This window comes from Meleagris gallopavo, chromosome 1 (assembly GCF_000146605.3).
Source record: "Meleagris gallopavo isolate NT-WF06-2002-E0010 breed Aviagen turkey brand Nicholas breeding stock chromosome 1, Turkey_5.1, whole genome shotgun sequence".
Taxonomy (NCBI): Eukaryota; Metazoa; Chordata; class Aves; order Galliformes; family Phasianidae; genus Meleagris; species Meleagris gallopavo.
This window is the reverse complement of record NC_015011.2, coordinates 141429501-141441952: the sequence shown is the minus strand read 5'-3', so window position 1 is coordinate 141441952 and position 12452 is coordinate 141429501.

Genomic DNA, 12452 nt, shown 5'->3' with positions numbered 1-12452 from the left:
AAAAAAACCATGGATGAGATACCTGTAAGGTGAATTACAATGCTGAAAAAACTGGCAAACACTGTACAGCATAACATGTATGGAATACCATTTCAGCAGTATAATTAAAATTGCACACATAATAGCAAAATGAGAAGTTAAATACGCCAATGTCTCGCTCCAATTTATAGGAGGGAGAGGAGGTTCTTTTAATATCTGTATACCCAGCGTGAGATTAAGAAACAACGGTTCAAATGTTGGTCCAACCAGTTTATTACAGATCTTAATTAGGGAGATGGGGAAGGGGAGGATGAACACTATTATGAATTAGGGTAATGGGGAAGGAAAGGAGGGCGATAGAAAGGATAGGAAATAGGAAGCAAGGAGTCTTTGTAGGCAACAAGAGGGAGATAGTCACCACCATGGATCCAGCGTGGCTCGTAGTTCAGTCACTGATCTTCGGTAGTGGTGGGTCATCGGGTGTTGTTGTTCTGTTGACAACGACGATGATGATGGCAACTCTTCACTGGTAGTACCAACTTATTTATAAGTCCAAAGTGGTTGAGTCCACCCTCCTTGGAGTGACACCTTCTGGCTCTGGGATCTCAGTGGAAACTTCATTGTTCCTATCTTCCTGGCCTTGCCAGCAGATAGGAGGGAGCAAACTTGTATCTTGCCTTCACAGGATACAATGGCATCATCCCCCAGTCTCCCATAGCAAGCTGGAGTTATTTGGTCACAGGCTAGATCTTCCGCCAGTAAACAGTCCTGAGCACTATCTTCCAAAGGTAAACAGCTCCAAAGAAATGCTTTCAAATGTAAAATTGTCCACTCAGTGATGTTGATTGCCACACAGCAACACCCATCTCTCATCTCCTAGAGTCTTATCACAAGAAATACCTCAGAAAGCAAGCAAGCTTTGAGCCAGAAAACGAAGGATTCAGACAGCCAGTTACAGTTTAAAAGGGACAGAAAGAAACTGAACCTGAAGTGTGTGTTTGCACATTAATTTCTGAAGTTCTCTATACGCTGAAAGGGATATGAATACATTATTGTGAATCCTGTGAATCACTGCATGCCCCATTAGGTAATGTAGAGATGCTTACTAATTATTATGCATTAAAATATATGAAAAAATATTGGTAACAACAGAAGTAATAGAAGTCATAACATATATAGATGCTCTGAAACTAATGCCTCCTATTTATTTCCATCAAAACTACAACAGATACAAAGAGCACAGTAACACAATTTGATAGACAAATTCTCAGCTACAAAACATTGTTTTTCAACATAGCCAACACCATTAGCTATGCATTTTTGCCATTAATGGATAAGAGTCTGCATGCCAGTCTTGCAAAAATCTGCAGCACTGTTGCAGTTGGGGTTGACCAACTGCTTTACAGGTGCTATGACAGTGCCATTGCTGAATTGCACCATTCACCATCTCACTGTGCTCACATCCACTGGTTGGTCTCCATAAATGTTCAGCAAACGTTGATGGATGTCAACGGGCACAATTGTTTCCACATGGAGAAATTCAGTGACACCCTTTTGCTTCATACGCACTTCCACATCAGACACCATTTAGTCACACTGCACCTCTGCTGCCATCTGTCACCCTGAATGGAATTTTGGTGGGAAGGTTCAGACTCCACTGCCATACTACAAACAAAATAGAACATGAAGCATTGCTTTTGGAGCAGCCATCATATATCAATGAATATATAGATTGTTATGTGGAAGACTTTAATCATTAGGAATAAATTACTCTGAACTTTAAAATATGGAGAGTAAATATTAGAAGGGATGTGTATCTCAGGAACGTATTACAGAATGAAATATGGCATATAAGATGTTATCTGAGGATGTTAATGTTAAAGAAGATATATGATGTCTCAATTGCTATTCTGCATAAAAACTCCTTCCGTCTTTCAAAATCTCGTCGTCAAAAATTCATATGCACTGTTTCAAAAGAGAATAAAAAAGGACTTTCGACCATTCTTCTGGAGAGATCTTCAAGATGGAATTACAGTAGGCTACAATCTTAATTTGTATAAAATGGTCAAGGTTTCTTTAAAACAATATAGTTCTGAATACCTGAGGGTCTGACACGATATACCAATTTTTGTTTCATTTTGTACTAAGAGGAAGGATACATGCAAAGTAACTCAACAGAAATAATTCAAGTCATCCAGACTCCCATTTTCTCTAGATGTTGCTCAAGAAAGAGAAAAGTAAATTATTTGTTCATAATGAGAAAACAACATACAAACAAAAGAGCCCAAACTGCCATTCTTTTTCAACCCTGTGCCGAACTTCGGCCTCAATACAAGCTTCTGGATAATCTGAGATTGTACAGTGACTTCAGAAATACTGAAATGAACATCAAAGAATACTTGAGGCCATAGTGTTAATCCTTCTGTAAAATTCATATATATTTGTATATTGAAAAGCTTCAATGGAATTGAAGTAACTGGATTTTATGAGACGTTTTAGGGAATAGATTCCTAAGCAGCTGAGTTTGCTGTAAATCACTTCAGAAATATTTTTTTTTCTCATTGTTCTGAAAGCAGTTGGAGTCAATACATGTATTGTTCCCATGCCTTTCAAAGCACTACAATGCTTACAGAAAGAAGGAAATATGACTTCAGACAGAAAAGCAGGTAGGCTCACTTCTGTCACTGTGAGCGCCACCCTGGTTCAGTGTGAGCTAGCTATGAAACAAGACTTTACAGCAAGTAGGGTACACTGACTATGGAAGGTGTTTGAATGTCTACCTTAAAATTATATGTTTCAGGTTTACACAAGATTACTTGAGCAAAAATGAGATTTTCAGCTTAAAAATGAAAGCTTAAAAACATAGTTCATACTGGAATTACAGCTCCCCCTTTCTGTCCTGTTTCTTTTCTACTCCACCCCAGCGATCTACTTAGATAACAGTTCAGATAAGCATCTTATTAGCATTTTCTATTAATTTGGACTATATATTTATCACTGACTGCCATAAATTTCAGTGAAGGTTGTTGACAGAAATGTTCCCCGTATTTAAACTCTTTCTTTCTGTTCATAAGAATGGGCTATGGTGTTGAAAACTTAAAGCAGCTCAGTTCTTAAGTTGTGTAATCGTATTTTAATAGTAAATGTTAGGGTGAGCTATTGTGATTCTAATAACCTAACTGCCTAATTCCACCACAATGACAATGGGAAAAAAAAAAAAAAAGTTTTGACTGTTGATTGCTTTGGGAGCTCAAACGGTTAGGTTGTTCAATTACATAAACACATCTAATAAACTGAAATTGAGAAAACATGAGCTGTATTGATATCATATATCGAAATCATGCATTCCAGTAAAAATTGTTCTCTTCCTCATGACTGAAAAAGAGATTTTTCATATTACTTAGAAGTTAAAACATCGGTGAGTGAAATAATATTCACTGATCTCACTCTCTTCTTGACAATGGAAGCTTTGTCTTGTGGAATATATTTATTCTGTTTCAATGCAAGACACATAAGGACTACTCAATTGATTCTGTTGCTCTACAGACTGTTAGCCATAACCAAACATGAGAATGCACCACACAATGAGAATATTTTGAAGCAGACCAGGTTACACTAAGAAGTGTTACTACCTAGGGCTGAATATTCTACATTTGACCTCAGTACAGTCAGAATTAAGTTACCTGGATCTAGGCTATTGAAAGATAGCCTAGATACTCAATATACTGAAGCAACTGACAATTCAAAAATCTTCTGCCAATCTGAATTGTCTGTAAAATCTCCATAAGTTTACAGAGAAACCAATTTGTATTTCACAGAATCACAGAATCACCAAGGTTGGAAAAGACCTAAAAGATCATCCAGTCCAACCGTTCACCTATTACCAATAGCTCCCACTAAACCATGTCCCTCAAGGAAAGACTGGATGTTGTGTTGAACACCTCCAAGGTCAGCGACTCCACCACCTCCCTGGGCAGTCCATTCCAGTGCCTGACCACCCCTTCTGAAAAGTAATACTTCCTAATGTCCAGCTTGAACCTCCCCTGCTGTAACTTGAAACCATTCCCTCTGGTCCTATCACTAATGACACGAGAGTAGAGACCGACCCCCAGCTCACTACAACCTCCCTTCAGGAAGTTATAGAGAGCAATGAGGTCTCCCCTGAGCCTCCTCTTCTCCAGGCTGAACATTCCCAGCTCCTTCAGCCTCTCCTCATATGGCCTGTGTTCCAGACCCCTCACCAGCTTTGTTGCCCTCCTTTGAACACGTTCCAGGGCCTCAATGTCTTTCTTGCAGTGAGGAGCCCTTTACTTTTTAAGAAGCTAGAAGAACAGAAAAAAAAGAGTAGCCTCTAGCTCATTTTGGACCTTCTTTTCCTTACTTATTCAGTGCAAAAGGAAAAACATGAATAAAAAAAGGCCAAATAGGCAGTAAATGTTTCTGACTGAATAAGTAGTTGTAGGGAAACTGTGAGGTCACAGCTTGAAGTAGTGATTAAGCAGCTGGTGAAAGAAGCAGACAAATTGCTTGCACCTGTGGAACCTCCCTGGGCTCATGTAAGGGCCAGCCAGAGAAGGCAGAGTATCTTTTGGACCTGGGCTACTTTCTGAGTAGGAATGCTTCATATCTAGTGATTCCCTTTAGCAGTCCGATGTGTTAAGTTGTGCTTTCAGTGTATAACTATGGGCCTACTTGCAAATACTTTGCTTGTTATCACCAGAAATCTGTTAACAGCAATTTTTCTTCTTCGTGTGTTGAACAGTAGGCATTCAAACAACTTATGCTAAAGTAAAGAAGAAAAAATAGAAGGCTGACTTTCATGTTGAAATTTTTGCTTCACAAGACCTAGTAACTATAGAGTTCATATTAAAATTACCTAAGGAGGTGTATTGGAAGCCCACAGTGCTCTGTATTGATTGCTGCTCTGATGTTATAGAGTTCTCTGTTATTAAAACCTCCTAGAAGTTCAGAAGTCAATCAAGATTTGGAAAGAACAAAGCCTTATAAAAAAATAGATTCCAAGCTAGAAAATAATAAAACAAGAAACTTAATTTCCTTTAGGGAAAAAAAATAAGAAAATCATAAAGGTGGAGGTTAAGTCTCTGTTTTAGCTGCCTGATGTTACAATGTCCCCTACAATATGTTAGTCTTGATTAAGTGCCTCTATGCAGAACTACCTTAAGTGTGTTTAAAAAAAAAAATAAAGTATTTTATCGCCTTTCAAGATTAAACAGAGCTTTGAACTAGAACTATAAATTAAGGTAATTCTTGGCAATGAACATCTATAAATTCTTGACTTCAAAATCTGTATGTTTCTGAACAGCAAGCATTCCTGATGCACTTTATCTGATCTTTAGAACCTCTGCAAAAGCAAAACCAGTGTTTCAGGATATTCCACTTCATTCTGTGAATGATCTAGTAACTTATGAAAAAATGAACAACTCTATGGCTATTAAAAAAATAATAATAATAATAAAATCCTGCAATGGGCTTTAGGAATAAAAGCATTAGCAACAGTTTTAAGATCTCCACATATTTCTTATGATGAGCACATCAGCTCGTTTAAAGGATATACCTACAGAATAATAAGATCTATGAAAAAGTTTTATTCTATATTTTTGGCTTTCAAGGAGCTATATTAAACTGTATGATCTTATGTAATAATTTACTATATTTTAAATGCAATCTGTTTAATGCATTAAAGAAAATTAAATGCTTACAAGTTGTGTATAAATTTGTAATTCATTCATTTATAGGCCTAATTTTTTGAGTAAGTGGCACTACATGCTGAATACTTTTTAGGTATATGATTGATTTTTATAGCATTTGTTTGTCTAAAGGCCAAGACAAGCACTTTTCAGCTTATTATATTGCCCTGCAAGTAAGAAGGCTGTGCTGTCTGGTGTTTTAGTGTAAAACTGGAGGGAGATGGATGGGGAGCCACTGTCATTTGGGGACTGGCTGAGCATCAGTCAGATGGTGATGAGCAGTTGCCCTGTTCTTCACTTGTTTTATTTATTCTTTTTGTTGATTTTTATATTGTTTGTTTTGGTTATTGTTTTTCTTTCATTTTTTTCTCCTCTATTATTTATCTGTACTTATCTCAATCCTTATGTTCTTGCACTTTTCAATTTGGTCTCCCAAAGGGGGACCAGGTGAGGAGGAGAGATGGAAGGGAAAAAATGTGTGCATGGTGTTCATCTATCTGTCAGGTTAAACCAAAACATACACATAAAGGTACATACTAAAACAATAGGAATTAGGAATTAATTTTGTTTTGTTTTTTTATGATTTGTTTAACTTCTTTCATATTCTTTTTTCCATTGAAGTGTGTTTCCTTTTTTTAAGAAGGAAATGAATAAATAAACAAGAGTAAGGCTCTTAATTGTGTTTTACTCCAGAATAATTTTCATTGTATTGTGGAATGAGAACTCTATTTAGTATATTCAAAACCATATTTGTTTTTGAGCTAATCATGCCAGAAGTTACATCAGCATTAAATCGACTTTGTATAAAGTGCATTATTTTCAGGTCAAGCATTTCTGAGACTAAATCCAGAAATTTCGATTCTAAAATTTCCCTGTCAGTATCACTTCACTGACTTGGACTGAAGCCAAATTCTGGAAAAGTCATAATGAAACAACTCCTAATTGCAATCTTTGATATACAGATACCACAATACGAGGTGAATTAAAATTGCAATGGAGAGCAATAGCATCAGTCCTGGATTAGATTGTCTAGGGACTGTGATTAATAAAAAATGATGATTGTTTTCTCTGTCTGACACAAAGTGCAATACAGGCAATGTTGCATCGGACACCGATGAGTGTGGCTCTTCTCAGTGAACCTGGCCTATCCCATCTCAGGGGCCAATAACAGCACAACCAGACTTAATGTGGCATGCTGAAAAATGGCGATTTTATTGCATCCTACACTTCTCCTTATAGTGTCTCTACTTCATTACCGCCTCTCTTGGGTGTCACCTACTCTTATCTACTACTGACGTGCCAGGGGAGGTCCTGTCCTGTAACATTTTGAAGTTTCCCAAACGTCTACATCTCCCCCTCCCCATGGCAGGAAAGCCTTGCCCCGTTACATCCCGTATAGCTCGCAACGCCTACAAGTTATAGTTTATCTATCATTTGATGGTACGCGAGGCATCTTTCAAATGTTGCGTCCATTACTCTCTGCAAACATCTCTGGATACAATTTATAAAGCAGGGTACAGAAGCTGTGATTATAAGTACAGCGATTAAGGCTAAACCAAGTCCTTTATCTATGGGAATCAGCCAGTAGCCCCAGTTCCCAAATAATCCCCGCAGCCATTCTGCAAATGGGTCTTCTTGTATTGATATCTTCTCGGCATGTGACTTCAACCATTGTAGTTTCTTGTGCACGGACTCCAAATGATCGCTCAAGTTGAAACAGCACATTCCTTCAACATCCTGGCATCCATGTCCCTGGGCTAGTAACAAAAAGTCTATAGCGGCTCTGTTTTGCAGTACTGTGTGTCGTATTCCATCCACACAGCAAACTGCGTAGGTTTCAAAACTATTCGCATAAGATTCTCAATGTCGTAGGGTAACAGTGGACCAGGGGCAGTTAGCATCTCCAACGCATTGAGCGTTAGGGGAGAACGCAACCCTTTCTTCTCAATAGCCTCCGCCAAGTGGGAGACTCCCTTTGGGTCGGGGGGCACCCACTGATGGCCCTCCTCCCCTACTATCGCTGGGAAGGCTGAAGGGTCTGGGACATCTCCTCCCTCTAGCAGTGCCTCTCTTATCGCTGACCAGTCAGATGTTGGCCCGCCCCTTAGCTGCAAGCTTTGTTGCTGGGCTGCCCACCACGGGAGGTGCCGATGAAGGCGCCTGTGGGCTGTTGTTATCACTATTCTCCCACCAATTCATGTTACTTAGAGAAGGATACAGTGGTTGGCGAGGATAGGGAGGGGGGAATTCTTCCCCCTCTATCTTGTTAGAACCGGTTTCACAAGGTGAAAATTTTTATTGTTGTGGCACAATTTGCACCCTCCTGTTGTTTGTTCTCGCTCATCTCAGGCGCAGCCAAGCTGGGGGGCCATCTTTTCGGTCTTCGGGCACCTGCAATGAGAGCCTCCCGCGCTCCCCAACACCCCCCTCCGGGGTCCGTGTACATTCCTAACATGCTGCGAACCACCCCCGATAGATTCCCTTCTTCTTTTGCAGCCTTAAGGGCACCGAGCATGATCCCCCATGTCTTAAGCTCTGCAGCCTTCTGGGCATTCATTGCGCGTTGACAAAGTGTGGCAATAAAAGAGTCCCATTGATCTGGGATCAAAAGATCGTGCGGGGAAGCTAACTCCCCCTCCTTCTCTAAAAGTGAGAGGACTGCAGAGATATCCTTCTTAGAAGGAACAGTCTTGCTACAATATTCCTTGCAAAGATGAAGGAGTACCTTAATTACGGATTCCATGGGGAACGGCAATGACCTGCCGCCTCTTCACAGATACCACCGCTGTCCATCTTCTGTCAGCGACCTGCCGCCTCTCCACGGGTACCACCACGGACAGGCACGCTGTCCGAGCCCAGCCACCAATCATGATAGTATCACACCAGGATCGGTGTGATCGGGGTCACCATTTGTTGCATTGGATACCGATGAGTGTGGCTCTTCTCAGCGAACCTGGCCTATCTCGGCTCAGGGGCCAATAACAGCACAACCAGACTAAATGTGGCATACTGAAAAATAGCAATTTTATTGCATCCTACACTTCTCCTTATAGTGTCTCTACTTCATTACCGCCTCTCTTGGGTGTCACCTACTCTTATCTACTACTGACGTGCCAGGGGAGGTCCTGTCCCGTAACATTCCGAAGTTTCCCAAATGCCTACAAGGCAACTCACTGAAAACTTTCAGTCAAATTTCTATTTGTCTCATGCACAAGAAGTTTAATCTTTTGAGAATGAACATAGATACATAGTTCACCATAAATCATTTGTCTTGCCTACTTCACTAAAAATAAATAAAAGCTCAAGTAACTCTACACTGGGAGGTCAATGGAAAATAGGTCTTGCCAGATCCTTAAATTCTTTCTTTCCTACAATGTACCAGGAAGGTGAAGTACTGAAGAATTCCCTAGTTCACCCAAAGAACTCTCTAAAATTCAACAGTTATACACTAAAAGGCTACTATGGATAAACACTGAAATAAATCACCGTGACATGACATGAAACTTGTCGTGTTTCAAAATTGTTTCTCTTAAAAGCTGTCAATTTCAATTCCATTTCTTTGCACTGTCAAACTACACTGTTTACATGACAAACTCCCAACTGAGCAAACATTAGATAAGAAAATGGGAACTGTGATTAATCTTAAAATAAACAACAAGACTTTTCATATATATTTTCACTTCCAATTCCTCACTTTGTTACTTTTACATGAATGAAAATTGAGTTCAATTTCAGAATTTTCTAATTTTTGCATAAAAAAAAGCACAATTAAAATAGGAGTACCTCTCTAAAGGATCAGCTCTGAGTGTCCCTCTTAACAGCATCAAAGTTCTGATATTTTCTCAGTTTTCTGGCAACAGTACTTCTTGATGTGAAAAATTATTATTGCACACACTAAAATCAAATTAAAAATATTGATATGAAAGAATGATGCATTCATTGTTTGGAGTTTTATCAATAATTTGAAATTTTGATTTTGTCTTTCTTCTCAGCCCTAGGAGTTTTGTGGTAACAGCCATGGATGAGTCTGAGCAGAGTACTAAGTTAATCTTTCTTTAAGCATCCTATAGTAAGCCTTGTATATTGCAGTCTCTTAAAAACATTCTGCAAGTTTTAGACTATGCTATAATGTTCTTCCCCATGCATTCCACAGTAAGTGCTACACTCCATTTCAGCAATATCACTGTTCAGTCTACATCTGAGAATGAAGTTTCTTTTCTTGTCTTATTATGGGGGATTGCCACTGAATAATGAGCATCTTGCACTCCTTGGGCAGACTTGGCACAAGCAGAGTCAGAATGCACCTTGTATTCATACGGTTACTGGGGTCCTCGGTCTGTTTTATTTCTTCTGTTCCTCAACAGGCGTTAGTGGCTGTGGTAACTTAAACTAACGCACTCTGAGTATAAAAAATCCAAAATACTAAAAACTCATTCAGAAAGATCATTCAGTTGCATAGGAAGTACAGAGCCTTGTGAGAGTGAGTTGCATGCCTGTGGGGCACTAATGCTAGCAGGTAGGAACCACTCCCATGAAGAACTGGCTAGTTCATTTTAAAGAGAGCCTAAGAGGAAAAGAAATAGAGCAAAGCACTTTGAAGCAAGTATCTCAGGGAATGGGTATGACTCCCTGGGGCACATCATGGGGGCAGCACATATGGTCACAGCCATAGGCTGATTTAACTGTCTGGTAGGAGCCATTTACATCTCCTTGCTCCAGTTCTCCATTTGAAAAAGGAAAAATAATATTGCCCTATCTTAGAAGCTAGAAAAATATATGATATCTTACAGACAGTTAGAAATCATATCACTGTTAAAATAAAAGGAGAAATCATTTCTAATGTCAAAAAGTGTTTTGTCAATCAAGCTGCAAAGAATAATTAGGTCTTGTTCACCATGTTATTAGAAGTTCTGTGTCTCCTTCTCTATCTGGATATTTGGTTGCCATCTGAAGAACAGCGTGGGACAGTGCATTCTCTTCATTCTTATTTCAATATGGAGTAGGCATATATATATTACTGCTGAAAACGTCAGAGGATTTGGAAGTGGGAAGCACGCCTCACTCTGAGAATTTAGAATGCACTCTTCAGGAGCTTAAAAACTCTCTTGTACATGTCATAAATAATCAAGTGGCTCAGCTTGAAGATATTTTTTAGAAAAGTGGTAGTGGTGAGGCTGAGCTCCCCTATTTACGTTTTTATTTCTTGCTAGTAAAAGAGAAAGGCTAGGCGGCAATAAAAATTTCTTTAAACCATAGGTTTTGAGACACAAAGGCTTTCAAAGAAATGCTGACAATTGTGAAATATACTCTGAATATGCAGATTTTGTTTACAAGGGTCACTTTCTGGCATGCTGAAAAAATAATTCCTGTCTGAAAGATCAAATAAATGTGCTGAAGAATTACAGAGAACAAACATAATAAACTGCATTGCAAAGTAGTATATTAATAAGCTCCTCTGGCCACACTAGTTAGAAGAGCATAGCAGGAAGTAAGCACCTGTTTTTAGGACTAAACCTGCATTCTTTATATAATTAAATAACTAAATGGTAATAATTATTCCTCTGGAAAAAAAAATATCTTGTTATCTGTGTATAATTTATGCATATTACACTGACATTTGTGAGAGACAGCTGGTGTCCATGTAAACATAACATATTCAAACTTAATGAGGTCACAGAATCACTGAGTGGTACAAATTGGAAGGGACTTCTAGAGGTCTTCTGGTCCAATCCCTGCTCAAGGACAGCCACCCAGAACCATATATAGGTGGCTTTTGGGTCTTCTTCTGCAGAGATACTTTCCATGCAAGTAGCCCCCAGCATGTCTTGGTGCTGGGGTTAATCCTCCCCAGCTGTAGGACTTTGTTCTTGCTGAAAATACATGATGTTTCTGTTAGCCCATCAAGGTACTTCTGGATAGAAGCACAACCCCCTGGTTTATCTGCCACTTCTCCCACTTTTGCGTCATCAGCAGATCACTATGTGTAATCATTCAGATCATTATGGAAGATGTTAAGGATGAATACCAGTACTGATCCCTGATGTACATTACTAGTTACTCGTCTCACAAAATGCTTTCTTTCACTGATCACCATCCTCTGGGCCCAGATATTCAGCCAATTTCAATCCATCTCACAGTTCATTCATAAAGGCCATCAATCAGCAGCCCTTCTATGGAGAACTTGTAGTAGATACAGAATCACAGAATGGCTAGGATTGGAAGGGACCTCAAGGATCATGAATCTCCAACCCCCCTGCCACATGCAGGGCCACCAACTTCCACATTTAATACTGACCAGGCTGCCCAGGGCCCCATCCAACCTGGCCTTGAACACCTCCAGGGATGGACGGGGCATCCACAGCCTCTCTGGGCAGCCTGTTCCAGCACCTCACCACTCTCTCTGTAAAGAACCTCCCCCAACATCCAACCTCAATCTTCCCTCCCTCAACTTCAAACCATTTCCTTTGTCCTGATGTTATCTACCCTTTCAAAGAGTTGATTCCCCTCCTCTTTGTAAGCTCCCTTTAGGTACTGAAAGGCTGTAATGAAGTGCAGCCTTCTTTTCTCCAGGCTGAACAAGCCCTGCTCCCTCAGCCTGTCTTTGTAGAGGAGGTGCTCCAGTACCCTGATCATCTTTGTGGCTCTCCTCTGGACCCTTTCCAACAGCTCTGTGTCTTTCTTCTACTGGGGGCTCCAGACCAGGACACAGTACTCCAGATGGGGTCTCACAAGAGCAGAGTAGAGGGGGACAATCACCTCCCTGTC